Here is a 20,068-nt window from a genome sequence, read left to right as displayed (position 1 = left end):
TTAAGTTGAGAATTTCACTGAGGGACTTCTGCCCCACAGCCATACCTGATTTTAAATCTTCTGCACCATAGCAATGTTAAGAGAACCCCAAGGATACCACAGTTTGGAATGCTGCAGAATCAAGATGAAGCAGATTGTCTACAAAAATATCAAAAGGCCTAGTTAACAAAGAGAAATAAGCAAAGCTTGCTCATCTGGGAAGTAAAATACTAGGATATCACCCTTCCTAACTGGATGGATTCTTCATTGTAATCCAACATCTCAATATTGAATTCAAATAATAAGACACATTATAAAATATTAAGTTGCCCTACCACTCCAAATTGAACTAAATAATTTTTGCTTTGGTTAAGTTTTGTAAATAACTCAAAGCAGCAGGGCTCTTCCACCAAACTAATGTCGTAAGGTGGCAAGTCACTTTTTTCACTACTGACGGTTGCATGCTCTGCCTATTTTCAGGACCCAGGTCTCTTTAAAATGACAACGGAATGAGCTCATAGACCCAAAACTTCCCCCAGAACTTCTACATTTTTTGATATGTTGGCAAAATATTTAGCAGCTTATAACAAATGTTTCTATAAACTGCAAAAAAAGAACAAATTCCTGTTTTAAAAAGTCATTTTCCCTCTAATATTCCCCCCTACCTATCCCATCCAGACTGTAAATTTCTTGAGTCCAAAGACTATTCACCACATTTCCACCATTCAGTCGAGTGCTCTGCAGCACACTGTGCTATAGTATAATTATCATGGCTTATGAGTCTTTGGAGGTTTAAGAAGAAAACAGAAGGAAGCAATCACGCAATAGTCACTATCTCTCTACACACAAAAGGTCCAGCAGTAACATTTATGTACCATAACACCATATAGTCTGCAATGAAACTGAAACAACTAATCTGTCACACCAGGACATAGGGGGCTGCTGTGGTCTAACCCAGGGATCCCCAACCCCCAGGCCGTGGACCCGTGACGGAACCCGCGGCCCAGCAGGTGGGCAGCCGGGGAGCGAGCGACGCTGCATCTGCCACTCCCCATTGCTCCCCATCGCCCACATGACCACCTGAACTATCAACCCCACCACCCCGCTGGTCCGTAGAAAAATTGTCTTCCACGAAACTGGTCCCGGGTGCCAAAAAGGGTGGGGACCACTGGTATAACCCACCTTCTCCACATTCCAGAAGTCACCCAGACAGCTGATGAACAGCTTAGGTACCAGCTACAGAGAAACTCAAGAAACACTCTCTCACTTCCAAAACTAAATATGAAACTCCTTACACCAGTGAATGACAAGATACATAAATCCTTGAAGAGTCAGAAGATAAGTCTGCTCAAGTCTGATTATCTGCCAAGGTAACTACAGTATTCACCTTGAGACAAATCATTTAACCTCAGTTTTCTCATCTGTAAAATAGGGATAATATTAGTAGCTATGTTATCAGGTTGCTCTAAGGATCCAATGATAAAAGCACGCAACACGCGAAGTACCATGCCTTGTATAAGTTAAGCACTGAAGAAATACAAGTTATTACTCATAAATGTTCTTATTATCACTACATTTTACCTGCTGATGATAAAGGTAGAGAATTTGTATTACCTTTGAGAAGCATTACACTTACTTTAGCAAAAAAAAGAAAAATCTGAAACATTAGCCTGGTTAATAAAAATCACATTTATTACTGAGTAAACCTAATCATACATCAATGTAAAACAAAAATAATAGCTTTCCCTTTTCACTTTATCAGGAGGCAAGGAAGAAAAGTTGGACTAAAAATTTAAATTTAGCTGCCCCGAAGGTCTGGATGTTCAGGACAGGAAATTATTTCAAAGCAAACCCATGCTGTTTCATTTTTACACCCTCTCTTTGGCCTGCTCATCCACCTGGCAAACATAAATCTTTCATGAATTAGTCCAAGTAAATCTACATGAACTTCAGGAAATAAATAGGCTGGAAATAAGTGACTGAAAAAAGTAACTGCCATTATGAAAACAGTAGCCTATATATGTATGAGAATATTTTATAAATCATATGAAGGGTTAACGTTCACTTTTTACTGACATATTCTATCTAGGTGACATCATATCTATCAAGATTGATGATTCCCCCTGTCTTTCCAATGTTTATGCATCTTCTTTTTTCCTATTTGCATTGGCTAGAACTACTGGAACAATGTTAGTAATAGCAACCACTGGTACTCCTAACTTTAAGTGAGAACTGCTTCGAGTCAATGGCAGCAATAATGCTGACTCCTGTGTGATGTTAAAGAAGTATTAAGAAATTCCTACTTTATTAAAAGTTGTTTCTTTTTTAAAAAAACCTCAGAATTGATAGTTAATTTTTACTGAATTCTTTCCCAGCTTCTAGGGAAATGATCATTTTTCTCTTTTGTACTTTTAAAAATATGTACTAAAAATATTTAGTATTTAGTATTTCCTGATACTGTACTCTTCTTACACTCCTGGGATGAAAGCAACTTGGTCATCATGCATTATTCTTCTAATGTCTGGCTGAGTTACATTTGCTAATATTGAGGATTTCTGATTTTTGTATTTTGAGAATGTCTAGAGTTTTTTTGTGTGCTTTGGCAGAATTAGGTGTTAATATTTTAAAAAACAATTTATAGAATCTATGTTCCTGAACAGTTAAAAAGCATTGTAGTTATAATGTTACTTAGAAAGTTGCCTGGGCCTACTAGTGTTTTGTGCAGATCAGGTTTTCAAGTTTATCTGCATACAATTTAGCAATGTGACCTCTTACGTTTAAATTTCTAAATATCTGTGACTTATTCTCGTATTCTGTGTATGTCCATACACATACGTGATATTTGTGCTTTCTCCTTTTGTTCATGATTGGGCTCAACAGGAGTTTATCTGTTTAATATTTTTACCAATATCCTCCCCCAAAAAACAAAAACAAAACAAAACAAAAACCTCTTGGATTTATCAGCACCTCCATGTATTTTCTAATTCATCAATTTCTGCTTTTGTATGTTCATTCTTTCTGCTTTCTTTCCATTTATTTTATTATTTTGTTAACTTCTTGGGCTGAATTCTTTTATTTTCATTCTTTTCTTGCTTAGTAATTTGTTTACATCTATGAATTTTCCTGAGTACTGTTTTAATCATATCCCATAGGTACTAATACACAGAATTCTGATTATCAATACTTTCTAGTTGATTTGGATTTTATTTTTTTATTTCTCCTTTGACCCAAGAGTTACTTAATTTTTTCAGATGGTAGAGTTTTATGCTTCCCTTTGTTTTAGTGCTAGTTAAGAACAAGGAGCATTGGGAATTCCCTGGCGGTCCAGTGGTTAGGACTCCGTGCTTCCACTGCTGGGGGGCCCAGGTCCAATCCCTGGTCAGGGAATTAAGATCCCACAAAAAAAAAAAAAAAAAAAAAAAAGGAGCATACTGGTGTCTGAGTGATTCTCTGGGCCCAACAAAGGAACCAAGGTTCCAGAGCTCTGAAGACAAGGGGTAACACCCCAAAATATGGACTTATTTTCCACTCCACCTTCAATGGCCTAGCAGCTGCCAAGAACAAAGGCTGCATCTCCAGACACCTAGCAAACGAACGCAGTACTGCTTCATGAATTGATTGCTTCTCTGAGGTGCCCACAAGCGTATTTGGGGAGAAGCTTCACAAATAAGTCGAGGAACGGCTGTCTTATGAGACTGGAGAGATTCCACAAAAGAATGGATGTCATGAAGGAGGCAATGGTTCAGGCAGAGAATAGCTGCTGAGATTACAAGGAAGCTGGAGAAACAGAAGAAACACTTGAAAAAGGAAAAGAGAAACAGCTGGCTGCAACTGCCCTCACACCTTGAGAAAACAGCAGGAGTGTAGAGGAATGTGAGGAAGGACAACGGTGCTGAGACCTTGCTGAGAGCCCAGAGAGCTGACTGCAGCACACACCCATCCCCTGGGCAAGTCCTCGGCTGCCTCCCAGGAGCGTAAGACCCCAAATGAAGAAAAGCAAAAGCCCCAGTAGGCTCCTCAGGAGAATGGAATGGAAGACCCACCTCTTTCTCCAAACCCAAGAAAAAGAAATCAAGAAGCTGGTTAGCAGTGGCCTTGAAGAGACAGCTAGCAGTGGAAGTCTTCCCAAGAGGAAGAAATCGTTCCCCAAAGAGGAACCAGTTAGTGACCCTGAAGTCAGAAACAAGAGTGCCCCCAAGAAAAAGAGGAAATTCTCTTCCAAGGAGCAGCCACTCAGCAGTGGACCCTTAGAGTTTGCTGGCAGCAAGAATAGCAGCTCTAAGGAAAAGTTCTAAAAGCTATCCCAGGAAGATCAGAATGGACACTTCCCTGGTGGGTCATAACCCACGGAGATATTTCTCAACCCATCCCCTATATCCTAATAAAAACAAATTCACAAGGAAAAAAGAAAAAGAAGGAGCATAATCTGCATATATTTCTGATTTTGGATTTGACTGAGTTTTTATTTGGGGACTAAGATATTCCTGGGAAAGAGTATTCGTTGTTTCCAGGGTATGTTGTTAGTTGTATCATATATCATGCTATTAACATTCACTATGTTATTACTTATTTCGTTTGCTTTCTCTATCTACCAAGAGCTGGAAGAGATGAATCAAAATCTCCTACTATCATCTTATTTGTTTCTCCTTGTATTTATTTTATAAATTTTAAAGCTGTATTATTTGATACAGAGATTCATGATCACTAGACTGTCACTCTTTATCATTAGGAAATGTAACTCAATTGATGCTTTTTGTCTTGAATTCAACCTTGTCTGACACTAATACCTGGACTCCATTTTTTTGGATGTGAACTTGCTGGTTAAGTCTTTGCCCATCATTTTACTCTCAGGTTTTCTGAGGCACTGTTTTAGATCACAGGTCAGCAAACACTGGCTTATAAGACAAATTTGGCCCGCTGCCTGTTTTTGTAAATAAAGTTTTATTGGAAGGCTGTCCTGTTCATTCATTTACACATTGTATATGACTGCTTTCATGCTGTAACAGTAGAACTAGTAGTTGTACCACAAAGCCTAAAATATTTACTAAATTATTATTTGTTGGTCCCATTTTTAGATGCATCTCTTAACAGGTTTGACTTTTTTGCTCCAATCTGAGTCATTTTCTTTTAATAAATGAGTTCATCCAATTAATAATTTTGTATTTACTTACATGACAAATGTTTCATCTTAATTTTATTACCTTATTTTTTGTATTGTTTTTAGCTTTCAATTCTATCTTTTTATTACGTATTTCACTATACAGTCTATTTTCTTGGAAGATTTATAGTCTGTGTCCTTTAAATAACATTTCTTTACTCCAAACTAAGAAAATTAGTATATTTAGCATTATTGTGATTAATCTCATGTTATGAATGAGAAAAATTTCCATTTTTGTTAACTACCTACCCATTCCAACTCAGTGTTTCTTCCTTAGATTATTATTTCTACATTGCTATAGCTTATGACATTTTAATGTTTGTCCTACATTTAAAATTATTCGATGCTAATCACTACTCTTTTAACTTCATTTTCAATTCATTTCTTGATTCAACAGTTTATAAAATAGTTACTTCCCTTTTCCACATTCCCCACCAAGGACTGACTTATGGAAAATAAGCCATGGTTTTTGTTTAAAAATATATGTCAACTGAAATTATACTTAAACTATAGCTTGCCTGGACATAAAGTCTTGGATATTTTTTTCTTTTTTGTCTATTGACTTTGTATAATTTTTTTCCATGTCTCCTAGAATGAAAAAGCCTGAGGCCAGCATCTTTTATCGGAGGTTTGATTTTTTTCCCCCCACTTTAACCTAACAATAAAAGTCTTTATGGGAATTCCCTGGCGATCCAGTGGTTAGGACTCAGCACTCTCACTGCCGGGGCCAGGGTTCAATCCCTGGTCAGGGTATTAAGATCCCATAAGCCACGTGGTGTGGCCAAAAATTAAAAAAAAAATTTTTTTTAAGTCTCTATATTTAAATACTAGAAGCCATTCTAGAATTTCATTTTTTATTGTGGGAAACTCTTCCTTAGTATATTGAATTTTTTTTCTACTTCATTTATTCTATTGTATCCTTCAGGGGTACCAATTATTGGTATGCTAGATTTAATGTCTTCCATATCTGTCTCTGTCTCTAGTCTTTATTTTTCGTTTATTTATTTATTTGCGGTATGCGGGCCTCTCACTGTTGTGGCCTCTCCCATTGCAAAGCACAGGCTCCGGACGCGCAGGCTCAGCGGCCATGGCTCACAGGCCTAGCCGCTCCGCGGCATGTGGGATCTTCCCAGACCGGGGCACGAACCCGTGTCCCCTGCATCGGCAGGTGGACTCTCAACCACTGAGCCACCAGGGAAGCCCTCTAGTCTTTATTTTTACTTTTTCCATTTTGGATTGTTCAAATTTCTCAAGCTCACCTCCATTATCATCAGCTATAGTGTATATGTGCTGCTTTGAAAGTGACCTTCATTTCTACAATGACTATATTTTCCTCTTTTATTTCATACCCTGGTTCCCTGAGCTCACTCTTATATCTTATTTATTTCTTGAGCTTTTGTATCTCATCTTTAAACTCCTGTTTCAGAGGAGCCATGTCTCGCCCCCAACTCTGCACACCACCTCCCAGCATAAGGCACTATTTATTCATAATTTTCACTTTCTCTGTTCTTTCTGAAAATGATCATCTCCAACACTCCTCCCTTAAGGCTTGACTCAATGTTGGATTAGTCTCCCCAACTCGCAGGGGCCCACATGGCATAGATGAGGGGATGATAATTTAGGCTTTATTTTTGTTCAGTTGACCATATCAGCAGCTATATGGCTGCATGCTGCCAGTTTCTCCTCTACTCTCAACTTCTTGCAAAAATAGTACGACTCTATGGTTTGTTATTCAACCCCACCTCTCCTGCCACTCAGGGAGCACAATGTATATACCAACTTTGACATTCCTAGTAAGGGGATCACTAGTTTCGTCCTCATGGTGCGTCACCTACTTGGGAGGAAGCTGCTCCCCCCACTTTGCTTGAGTTCTACAGAGGAAATCATCCTCTCCTTGCATCCTCTCTTGCCCTGGTTCCATTCCCACTGCACTTAAATAGCACTAATTCATATATTCTGATTACAAGGTTTTTTTTTAGTTATCAAAGATTGAGTTTTTCTTCTGTTTCTGATTCTCCTTATTCTTTTTAGTTGGTTTAGAGAACAGAGATGTCAGTATTCTGACGTCATTAACCAGAAGTATCTTCTAAAATTCTGTATAGTAAAATGTACCAAAATAAAATCAAAATCATAAAACAAATTATCTAATTTTTACAACAAACATATTCCTTACGTTATTTTCCATTTATTTTAAAGAATCAACATGTTATTAAAGAAGTTACTAAACTTGATTCATTTTCACTATGTCAAATCCATGTGATTCTAGCTTTAATGACAAGTATTTATTTATTAAACACTGATGGCAAGTCTATCATTTTCGGAGAAGCTATAGAGGATATTAATAGTAAAAGACATAATTTTTTCCCTGAAAAGATTATAATCTATGCAATGAGAGGCACTCAATAGAAAGGAAGTGAATAACTGGAGGACTTCACCCAGAGCTCTGAGCACCCAGGCGCCTCTGGTCTCACTAAGCCCAAGGATAGGCCCTCTGTCCAGAGCAATGGATGTCTTCCTCTTTGTGCCCCCTCCTCCAGCCAGCCCTAGCCTCAGAACACAGCTCAGTTGTCACCACATGCAGATTCCCTAAGGCTGAGTTAGTTACATGCTCCTCTGAGGTACTCTGTGCAGTTCCCTGTTATAACCCTTATCACATTCTACTTTAATTGCCTGTTCTTCCGTTGTCTTCCCTCTTAGGAAATAAGCTCCTAGAGGGATAAACAGTTTTCTGTTCATCATTATATCCCAGAGCTTAGCATAGTGCCCAGAAGTTAATAGCTGCTCAATAAGTACATGCTGCCTACATAAATAGCTTGTGTAGTACCTCAATTCTAGGTTGTCTACCCAAAACAGATTACTAGGTTCACCCACCAATCATTAATTTTTAAAAATCACTAAATTGGTACTTCAGACAGTCTACACAATAATTTCTAATAGCCATAGCCATATACCAAGAGAAAGTATAATTTAAAAGCTTTAAATTTTTTGAATATTGCAGTACATCTGAGGTAACACCAAACGTTTCATCAAACAGATTCACATAATTTGCTACCCAATGTCTATCTGGCAAATAATGTTTTTTAAAACAATGTAAGGGGCTTCCCTGGTGGCACAGTGTTTGAGAATTTGCCTGCTAATGCAGGGGACACGGGTTCAAGCCCTGGTCTGGAAGGATCCCACATGCCGCGGAGCAACTGGGCCCGTGAGCCACAGCTACTGAGCCTGCGCGTCTGGAGCCTGTGCTCCGCAACAAGAGAGGCCGCGATAGTGAGAGGCCCACGCGCCACGATGAAGAGTGGCCCCCGCTTGCCACAACTAGAGAAAGCCCTCACGCAGAAACGAAGACCCAACACAGCAAAAATAAATTAATTAATTTATAAACTCCTACCCCCAACATCTTCTGAATTAAAATCTACCTATTCAACTTCCTCCTAACTCTAAGAATTCATTAATCTAACCAACTGCCCTCTTTCAGCATTTGCCACAAGGTGCCAAAGCTCTTGCTAATGACCTCTATGCCATTAAAAATGGGTGTTTAATTGCAATATCTTATAAACAACTTCTCTTCAACCTTAGTTTTTTTTACATCTACCTGTTATTTTTTTTCTATTAATATTTCTTTGATTTTTAACGTATTAAAGTCCTACTAAAAGCCAACTTTCCATCTCCTTTTTGAACAATCACCTACCTGTTCTCCATTTTCAAATCCCTCTTTTAAAAGCCCAATTCAGGGACTTCCCTGGTGGCGCAGTGGTTAAGAATCCACCTGCCAATGCAGGGGACACAGGTTCAATCCCTGGTCCAGGAAGATCCCACATGCCGCAGAGCAGCTAAGCCACTGCGCCACAACTACTGAGCCTGCGCTCTAGAGCCCGACAGCCACAACCACTGAAGCCCGCATGCCCTAGAGCAACTACTGAGCCCGAGTGCCTAGAGCCCATGCTCAGCAACAAGGGAAGCCACCGCAGTGAGAAGCCTGTGCACCACAACGAAGAAGAGTATCGCTGCTCGCCGCAACTAGAGAAAGCTTGCACGTAGCAACAAAGACCCAATGCAGACAAAAATAAATTAAATTAATAAAAAAAAATTTTAAGCCCAATTTAATCTTTATACTTATATTTTCAATTCCTTAATGTATTCAAACTCACTTTATATACCATAAAAGGAAAGAATGTTGGGGGACGATGGCCCTCTGCTTTGAAATCTAACTTCCTTCTTAATGAGTATTATTTAATATCAAAACCACTTTGTCTATAGGGACTTCCCTGGCAGTCCAGTGGTTAAGACTGCACTCCCAATGCAGGCGGCACTGGTTCGACCCCTGGATGGAGAACTAAGATCCTGCATGCCGCATGGCATGGCCAAAAAAAAATCACTTTGTCTGTAAACTGGAAACAACTATTCATCTGGTCTTCTCTACATTAACAGGTTTTTCCTTTTAAATTAAAAAAGAAATCATCACAAAAGCGCTAAGGTAGATCTCAGGGGAAGAAAAAAAAAACTATATATTTTTCATTTTTTACGTCTAGCCTCCCACCACTTAAGTTCTTTACCCCTACTCCACCAAAGATGAAGTTCACACGGCCTTCACTCATTGACATTCATTGTAAGAAAAAATAAGAGATGAAACACATAATTTATAAAGTCCACATGATCTTAATCAAATGTCTTACAGACCCTAATATTTAAATACAATCCCACTGAATAATCCACTTAGAACTATACCTAAGCTCTACCTTTTAATACACGATGAATATCACTAAAAAAAAATCCTAACCAGACTAAATTTATCACAGCTATAGTACATACTATATTCAGCTGTGGAAATAACTTGTTTAGATTTAGAATACAAACAGATCTATGCTCCCTTAAAGAAGAGAATTAAGGTAATTAAGCACTTAAGAGCAGCAGTAGAATATACACTCATTAATTATTACCAAAAAAGCAAAAATAACTTATTACTGAGAATAGACCCACAGAAAGAATACTTTCACAGCAAACATATCCATACACTGAAATTCAAGAGAAGGAAATATGGATAGGTGTAAAACAAAAAAATCCTTCTTGATATTACATGCTGAGTTTAATGAAAAATAAATTCCTTTCCACAGTTTCTTTCTTCTGCAAAAACGGAGGAATATGACATTAGCAGGGAGAAAAGTAAGAAAGGTAAGCTTTTTTTTTTTCCTGAAGTCCCTGTTTATATATTTTTTTAAACATCTTTATTGGAGTATAATTGCTTTAGAGTGGTGTGTTAGTTTCTGCTTTATAACAAAGTGAATCAGTTATACATATACATATGTTCCCATATCTCTTCCCTCTTGTGGAGACAAAAGACCTGTATGCAGAAAATTATAAGACACTGATGAAAGAAATTAAAGATGATACAAATAGATGGAGAGATATACCATGTTCTTGGATTGGAAGAATCAACATTGTGAAAAAGACTCTACTACCCAAAGCAATCTACAGATCCAATGCAATCCCTATCAAACTACCACTGGCATTTTTTACAGAACTAGAACAAAAAAATTCACAATTTGTATGGAAACACAAGACTCCGAATAACCAAAGCAATCTTGAGAATGAAAAATGGAGTTGGAGGAATCAGGCTCCCTGACTTCAGACTATACTACAAAGCTACAGTAATCAAGACAGTATGGTACTGGCACAAAAACAGAAAGATAGATCAATGGAACAGCATAGAAAGCCCAGAGATAAACCCATGCACATATGGTCACCTTATCTTTGATAAAGGAGGCAAGAATATACAGTGGAGAAAAGAGCCTCTTCAATAAGTGGTGCTGGGAAAACTGGACAGGTACATGTAAAAGTATGAAATTAGAACACTCCCTAACACCATACACAAAAATAAACTCAAAATGGATTAAAGACCTAAATGTAAGGCCAGACACTATAATACTCTTAGAGGAAAACATAGGCAGAACACTCTATGACATAAATCACAGCAAGATCCTTTCTGACCCACCTCCTAGAGAAATGGAAATAAAAACAAACAAATGGGACCTAGTGAAACTTAAAGCTTTTGCACAGCAAAGGAAACCATAAACAAGACCAAAAGACAACCCTCAGAATGGGAGAAAATATTTGCAAATGAAGCAACTGACAAAGGATTAATCTCCAAAATTTACAAGCAGCTCATGCAGCTCAATAACAAAAAAACAAACAACCCAATCCAAAAATGGGCAGAAGACCTAAATAGACATTTCTCCAAAGATAAGCTTTTAACAAAAAAAGCAACCTACAGCCCTTTCGGTCTTCCAACAGCAACCATAAACCAATCTGCAAAAATTTGAACATTATTCTCTTTGGGACTGCCACTGTATCACCTCCATGTGGAATCTCTGCATGTCATTACTGTTCTTTTGAGTCTCAAGTTTCAGAAGCACGTTCATTTCACTGCCACAGCATTTTCCCCTAATTGCCATCTGTAATTTAATATTCTACCCCCTTTTAAGAGCCTGGACCTACAACATACCTTAAAATTTTTTCTAATCCAACATGAACCTAAATTCTCAGAATGTCAGTTTTCTAATATATTTAATACAAACGAAAAGAATTTTTACTTATCCCAGATCATATAAAGTCTTAAAAAGCATGTCCCCCCTACTTTAAGCTTTTTTTGAAATGAATTTTAATTCAACTTCATGGAGCATAAAAATGTGATACTAAACAGATTATTATTATTAATTTTTTTAAAAACCAGCAATATCCCACATATCAATGTGAAAAGTAGTAAAATTAGACTCAGAAATGATAAAAATCTATGAACTGATGTGATTCAAAGAGATCAGTGAGAAAAACTGCCTATCACCCCAAAATATAAACAATATTCAACATGAAGTTCAAACTTCAACATAAAGTTCAAACAGAAATGATAAAAATCTATCAACAGATGTGATTCAAAGAGAAAGATCAGTGAGAAAAACTGCCTATCACCCCAAAATATAAATATTCAACATGAAGTTCAAACTAGAATATTTAAAAATAAATTGCTTATTGAATGTCTATTATGTGCCAAACACCGTGCTCAAACAGCATTGTACAAATAAGTTTGCACTGTGAATTTTAATTAAAATGGCCTTTATGCTAGTAGAATTCTTTACCTAATTTACTAGAAAGGTAAGGATAGCTCATGCAGCAGTTAAGAGCACTTACTGGCTTTAGTGGGCATCAGAGATGGTGCTTCAATCTGGCTCTGCTAATTACTGGGTGTCTGACCTTGGGCAAGTTATTTAGGTTTCAGTTTTCTCAGTTGTAAAGAAAGGATTACAATGGTATGCACCTCATTGAGTCACTGAGGAGAATTAAATTAGGTATTTCATGTGCATGGTACCTAGCACATACTAATTACTTAATGCTAAGTACTATTAGAAGCAGTAAGTAGTAGTTTATTGGTATTATTTTAATCAAAGACCTGCAGGGCTGAAATGCAGTCTCCAGCTGCTGCTGGTTTTCTGAATGGTACAACATAATTCTCGGTTAAGTCAGGTCCTCCCACCTTCTTGAGGCTAGGGTAACAGAATCCACTGAGACCTGTTTTCTATAATCCATATTAAAAATCTAATATTAAAATATCTTCTACATTCTACAGAACATCTATATTTCTGGTGTTCTGGTGTTCTTAGGATGACAATACTAGCAGAATGAGCAGTGTTTGATTGGGTTACAGCATTTATTAGCTCCAGTTAACAATCCTTTACCACAAATGCTTTCTGAGTTTCTATCCATGCCACAGTCACTCTCAATTGTTACAGAAACCCTATATTGCAGGACAAGAAGAAAGAAAAATTAAGTTGTAGTTACAGTCCTCAAAGTTCTTTTGTTCTAAGAAATCTGAAACCAATGGCCTCTTTGTTGCTAAATTCCAGGTCCACCTTTCCATCCTTATCTCACTTGACCTCTCTGCGGCACCTGACACTTTCTCTTTCTCGAAAACTCTCTTTCTGGCCGCTCAGTCATGGCTTCTCTTGACCCCAGACTTAAATGTCAATGTTCCCCAAGATGCTCTTAATCTTGTTTTATAGGGATCCAAGATGAAATGCCTACATGGGCCACAGGGGTGGGCCATGGCCGGACTTTGGCAAACTTTGCTTATCTAAAGGCAGCAGACTCAAACCAGTTCCAACAAGTTGTCGCGATTAAAACACACAGGCGCGCGTGGACCCAAGGGTTCCAGATCTTCCAATTTTTCAAAGACAAAAATCCAAATTTTCCCACAAAATCTTTTCCATGTCAGCAGCTCATTTAAACTGTTGAAATACAAGATACGTGACCTTGAGCAAGTTATTTTACAAATCTGTTTCCTCATCTATAACGTGTCAATGATAAACTCACACACAAACAGTGAATGTCAGACAAAACATTTTTACAGGCTTTCATTTTAATGTCTGCTCTACATCTACCCCAAGATTAGATTATTCCAAGTTTCAAGCAAATGTATAGAACTGTGAATAGGCATAAATGCATTTTACTGGAGAAGGGGCCAGAAAGATCATCAGGTTCCCAAAAAAGACTAAGAACCACTGACTAAACCAAATTTTTCTAATTCTACAACTTCAGCTGTTATCTATACGAGGATGGTTCCCAAATCTACATCCGTCAACCTATGAAGACCGCTTTTTACCTCCGTAACAGCCTCTCCACTGACTTCTCTCCATCTCCACTGCCACCTCGTTAGTCCAAACCTTCAATCTCTTCTCAGCAGCTGTCTCACTTGCCCTCCTTCATTCCACTTTTTGTACAATTCAAATCTTCTAAAATGCAAATAATTTATTTGGCCAAAGGCCTACATAAATGTAAAATGAATCCAAATCCCTTGGCCTAAGTACAAACTCCTTAGGACCTGGTGAGGCTGACCACTCCCTCTCCCATTATAGATTCCTACTCCCCCAATTCCTACAATTTGCAATACAGAATACTCCTTTGTCCTTAGGCATTTATTAGTACTTGCAGGTCCCACCTCCTGGAATGCCTTTCTAACTCCTCCCATTCGCTCAGGGCAGAAATCCCCCCCTGGAAAATGCTAACTGCTTGCCCCTAGGCCAGAATAAGTAGGTTTCCTTCCTCCAGGCTAAACTATCCCTCACCATTCAAAGATGTAAATGTCAGCTTTATTTTTCTTCTCCACTAGACTAAAAACTCCTCAAGGGCAGACAATGTGTCTTTTTATTACAAGGCCCAGGGCTACCACTAAAGAAGCTAATCTGTTAAATGAATGAAACACCACTGGCTTCAGCAAATCCTACCCATCACCTCAGATAAACATCCTACCCTCCCAAGGTGAGCCTACTAAAGCCACAGACTACTCAGCCCTTCAAAGCCATGCAACACACACAGCTGCAGGCAGATAACTTCTAAACTTCTAGAGTTTAAAAGGAGCTAGAAGTAAACCCACCTTCTCTGCCCACTGGTGTACTTACCACTCCTTTACATTTACCAACTCACAGAGTTCAACGACAGAGAAGAGGCTAACATCAAGCTACTGAAACTTTCTATGAATATACTGCTGATTTTTACTGGCACAAAAATATTTATTTGCCCCATGAAAGTAATTATTATATCGTATCTGTACTCAAATATGTATTAGTATTAATATATGCTGAGTCAAGCACTCATTCACAGTGAAAAATTCACATCGAGAATATTAAAAAATCTTTAAAGGAAAATATTATATAAAGGTCACGCGCCCGGCACCACTTTAAAGGCTTTATGTGCAATTCCTCATTTGATCATCACAGCAACCCTATGAAAAGTGTTATCACCCCCTTTCACAGATGAATAAACTGAGACTTAATGAGAGTAATTTACCCAAGTTACATAGGTAGAATTCAAAGCCAATTTGTCTCCACAGCCCAAGCTTTTAAGCAATACAAAACTATACAACACTGTTAAATGGAAGATCCTGAAATTATGCGGTATGCACATACAATCACAAAATAGGGAAAAACACACACACACACAACAAAATGTTAACAATGGTTATCTCCTGAATGGGATGAATATGAGCAAATACTACCTTTAGTCAGAAAAATAGCAAACAAACGAGAAATAGTATAGACGGTGCTAATAGAAAAGTAGAGTGGGCTAGGGGAATTAGGAGCCAAGCACGTGGGCTATCTCATCTAATCTTTACAACAAAAAGAAGTTATTTCTGTTCTATAGATAAAGGCTGAGAACCTGCCCAGTGGAAGAACTGGGATCAGAACCCAAGGCCCAGCCCAAATACGGCTGACGGCAGGATACTATGCTACAAATAAAATGCGACCAAAAAGCTGTCTTAAAACCAAGTCACATTCTGGGAAAGAATCAGAACCAAGTAGCCTGGCATCTTAAGTGCAAGGAGGGGAAAAAAGGGAGACCTAAGGTTTTCATTTTAAGCTGATCAAAAGTAACTCTTCAAGTGTCCCCAAAAAGCCAGGACCAGCCATTACAGTCAGGGTTCTGGAACAAACTCATACCTAAAGGAAGTGGGGAGGAGACTCCACTGCTGTTTGTTTTGCAAAGCACAGAGTCGCATTAGCATAAGTTAAATGGACTTGGATGGGACACCATTGTATAGGCAGTGGAGTATCTCCACTGGGGACAATTTGCTGCCTCCACCCCAGTCTCACCAATTCATCCATTGTTTACAAGTTACCAGGTGTGTGTGGGGAGACACGGAGTGCTACCTGTCTCAGAATATTGCTGTTAACTGTATTCACATACAAATATCTCTCATTATCAATAACTACTGTTCCAAAGCTGGATAGTGAGAGCTACTAACCCTGGGGAAACATTTCAGGTAAGAATGAATGGATCAGCATTTTTTTTTTGAAATGACATGTTTAATTTTGGGTGCTCTGACTTGGAAATTTTTAAATCCATCTAAACTATAATTTCATTTCTCTAAAAATAGTACTAACATTACTCACTGAGAAAAATGGTTGGGGTAGGGTATACAAATTTCCTTACACAATCTTTTGGAGGAAAGAAAATGATTACTTCAGACTTATAAATGAAAATTAAACATCTGTTTTTGAAACTAAATATTTAATAGTGAAAAAGTATATTACCTCAGCAACTTAAAATTCATTCAATTTTGCCTTGAAAGTCTTTTCTTAGTTTCACATACCATGTATTTGAAAACCACCATTCCTTCAAAAATAAAGTAGCCCATGGGGTGATTAGATCAGGAAAGATGTGTAGGCCAGGGAGTTCAAAACTTTTGGGATTTGTTCATATACAGATTTTGAAAGTCTGGGAATATGACGCCAACAATATACCTTAAAAATATCAAATTATGAGGCAAAGAGATTTTTTTAAACCTTAAAATGTCTAAGAGACTCATAGACTGATTTCTTCCATCCAATATGCTCCAAAAATAAGGACAAGCTATAACAGAAGTAATAATTTTGGGTACACAGTATATGAAAACATCAAAATCAATAAGCAATTTCAATTAATCAATAAAGTTAAACAATCATTAAATGTAATTTGCATTTTTGTAAGAAATCCATACAATCTCAAATATCAAGCCTTTCTTAAGTAAAATACTAAATGGCTGGATGGCTGTCATTGTGGAGAAACAGAAGGAGTTTTATTTTAGGCAGACAAAAGGAAAAGAAGACACACTTACTAAGAATCACAGAAGGAATCTCACTTCCACGCCTAACAGAAGTCAGCACTGACCAAGTCCTGGGTTACCCCTTGCCCTCTGCAAGTACCACCTTGTCCGTGGGTAACAGTGTTCTGGGTGGGTCGGGGAGGAGGGATGAGCGGTCAGAATGTGGAACACTTCTGCCAGCCAACTCCAGCCTGCTACCAGGCAGGACACACATACCTACACACAACCTCCTGTCCTAGGTCTGCTAAAAAAAAGCTGGGAAGAAAAGGGCGAATGAAAGAGGAAAAATCACCTCTCCAAACATGCCCACGCCGGGGGCTGGGAGTGGGGGGCAGGGCACATTAACATTTCGACTTCCACACTAAAGAACACCAGGAGGTTAAGTGTAGCCACAGGAAACATCCCATCCCCGAAAACCAGGAAATCTAGATTTGGAAATTTAAGTTTTCGATTTCTTTTTCTTTTTTTTTTTTTTTAACTTTCAAAACTCACGGCACCAAAATATAGCTAAAATTGGATCCGTTTAAACATAGAGAGAGAGGAAAAAAAAAACCCATACCCAAACCACACCGTGTCAGCTATGTTCTGTCCCCCGAGGACTCTTCCACAGACCCTTCTGAGTTGTGGCAATAACAAGTTTCCTTAAAATGCCCATTTTTCTATTTCTAGGGTTGAACCTAAGAGTATCACAGAAATCCAAATAGCTGTTATCAGAATAAATAAACGACTGATCCTTAAACTGCAGACTTTGTTTCAGGAGCTGCCCTGCCCACCTCCACTCCCTCCTCATTCTTAATGCTTCCCAGCAAGGTCCGTCCTGAGAACCTGGGTCTCCCTCTTGGGTCCCGTCCCCGCGCTTGTCTTCCCGGACATTGACCAAATAGGACAGGAAACTCCTCCATCTGGGGGCTGCTCGAGACATCCAGCCCCCTCTCACTGACAGGCTCCTCACCGCTCCCTACCTCTTTCCCTCAGCAAGGCTGTCCAGAAAAGGGGGCTCGAGACCCAAAGGAGCCAGGGATGGGAGGAGGGTGGGTGCTCAATCTGAACATAACACCCCCGGTTTCCGGGGTGAGGGCTAAAAAGCGATTAGGAAAGCCTGCCCCGTAGAAATACCACCTGAATTTACCTCCTCCCTTCCCACTGCAACAAGCCCAGTCACTAACTAATAAGCTAAGACAAATCCCTGGAAAACTTTTGCAAACGGGCCGAGCGGGCCCTCTCCCCAGCTGGGGGGCTCCCGGGGAAGGGGCTGGAGTCTGCAGCCCTGGAAGGGCTCGCCGGGGAGCGGGCGAGGGGTGCAGGGGCGGAGTACCTTCCACGGACAGGAACTGGCAAAGAGTTTCAAAATAGCCGAGTGCTCTCCCCCACGCCCTCGGGGGTCGCGAGCGCTAGGACCGGGGCTCCCCGAAAGGAGACCAGCCCCCAATTCGGGCCTAAAAGGAAACTTTCCGGGCCGCGGCTGCACCTGACTCTTCACCACCCCTTCACCCCACCCCACGCCCGCCAGGCCGCCCGCCCCGCCCCGGCCTGCCCGCCCGGAGCGCAGAGGAGGGGGAGAAATAAATTCAACTATTACCGGAATCGGGGGTGGGGGGCGTCGGCGAGAGAGCGGGGGAGGGGGGCGGCTGGGCGCCCATTCCCCGCTCCTAGGCCCTGACGCCCCGGTCCCGGCCGCCCGGGCCTGCCGCCCCGCGGGGGAGCCTTCCGGGACCCCGCGCAAGATTCGGCCCAGCAGCGCCGCCGTCCCGCCCGGAGGCCCCGGGAGACCCGAAGGGGCGCGGGGAGGCCCGGGGTGCGGGGGCAGGGCGCGGCCGCTGCGGCGCCCGCCGGCCCGAGGCCTAACCGGCGCCCCCACCCCCACCCCGGCCCGCGCAGGCCGCGCCGCTCGCCCCGCTCCGGCCCCGGCTGCACCCCCGCCCGGCGGCCTGCCGTCGTCAACCGTGGGCGCCCCCCAGGCCCCCGAGTCCCCAGCCCCCGCCACCTCGGCGCCGGCCCCTCTCACCCTTTCATTCTCTGCCCGGGGCCTGGCGCGAGCCGGCGAATCCCCGGCCTCACGTAAGCGCGCTCGCCGCCCGCCCTGCCTGCGCGGCCCAGCCCGCCGCCCTACGGGAGCCCGGGGATGTGGGCCGGGCCTGGGGCCGCCTCTGCTTACCTTTCAGCTGCTTTTTTTTTTTTCTCCTTCCCCCCTTTTCCCTCGGCTGGTCTGACAGATCAGAGTGAGAGGCGCTGGCAATGGACTAGGAAGCTCGGCCGCCGCTGCTACTGCTCCCCCCTGGGCTCCGGCGAGAGCCTTTCCCTGTCAAGCAAGAGGGGTGAGGATCATATTTTTATTTTGGAAACTAAAAAGTACTCCCAGGGTCGGTGATTATTAAGGGGAAATCCCTGAATATACTCTCCAGCCAAGAAGGCAGGGCTGCCGGAGCTGCACAAGAAGAGGCAGCAGCCTCCTACAGCACCACTACAGGCACTGCGAGGACATAACACCAGAGAGCAGCTCCTCTGCCCTCCGAAACGACAACTTTCCTACCATCTTGGAGGCAGAGGAAAGGGGGGCCGGGGGGAAAAGTGCACCCGCTCCCGGTAAAGTACAAATTTCGACTTCTCATCTCTGGAAAAAAGTCCACACCGGCCGTCTACACCGGCGCCTGGGGGAAAAAGCGGGGAAGAAACTGGGGGTGCTTGAGAAACGTTTGCATTTGCACCAGGGGGAAAAATGTTTCTGCATCTTCTGATGGCAAGAAATCTTTACAAGACACAGGTTTTCCGGTGATTATTGTTTTCTATTTTCTGTTTAATTTTTTCCATGTTCGTGAGAGTGGTGTTTGAATTTTTTTTCAGGCTAATAATGATTTTTTCTTTTTTCCGTTACAGATCTAAGTTCTGGGTCTGGTGGTCAGTTTATAAATTTGGACTTCAAGAGACTTCCTAGCCACTTTATTTGTCTACTTATTTATACGTTTTTGTATTGATATACAGAGAGATTTATATGTTTCCTCATGTATAAAAATTTGTGTTATATATTTCCCTCCAAACTGAGATTGCTGGAATACAGTTGTAAAGGGATGGCTTTTGTCTCCTTTTCTCAAAGCAATGTAAATAAAACCTATTGACTGTCCAGAAGGGCAAGATATAGCTGTTTATTTTTCACAGTGCAAATTAAGGCAGAGATCACTGGGGGCATAAATACAACTTAAGTATAACTGACCACCTTTATAGAAATAATCCTAATGCTGTTATGATCTGCCCATGAAGAAATGTTACTGTAAAACTGAAAACAAATTTTAAAGACAGCTTTAGATTTT

General features: G+C 40.6%; 1 protein-coding gene across 9 annotated transcripts in view; it reads right to left on the bottom strand.

The window, feature by feature from the left end:
- INO80D (INO80 complex subunit D) overlaps positions 1–19,345 on the bottom strand; it is a 70,749-nt gene extending 51,404 nt beyond the window's left edge. For 3 of the 9 annotated variants that reach the window (XM_089916482.1, XM_089916479.1, XM_089916483.1), the window contains exon 1: positions 46–18,265. The gene's annotated coding sequence lies outside the window, so the exon portion shown is untranslated. Of the gene's footprint in view, positions 1–45; positions 18,266–18,768; positions 18,898–18,918 lie in introns of those variants that run through there. The other 6 variants (XM_022567502.2, XM_089916476.1, XM_089916475.1 and 3 more) reach the window with 6 other exon arrangements.
- Positions 19,346–20,068: the final 723 nt, after the last annotated feature.

The sequence above is a fragment of the Delphinapterus leucas genome, chromosome 8, assembly GCF_059928025.1.
Source record: "Delphinapterus leucas isolate spDelLeu-1000000601 "Yukka" chromosome 8, BTC_Dleu_Yukka2, whole genome shotgun sequence".
Taxonomy (NCBI): Eukaryota; Metazoa; Chordata; class Mammalia; order Artiodactyla; family Monodontidae; genus Delphinapterus; species Delphinapterus leucas.
The sequence above is the reverse complement of the archived record's forward strand: the minus strand, read 5'-3'. Positions and strand labels throughout refer to the sequence as shown.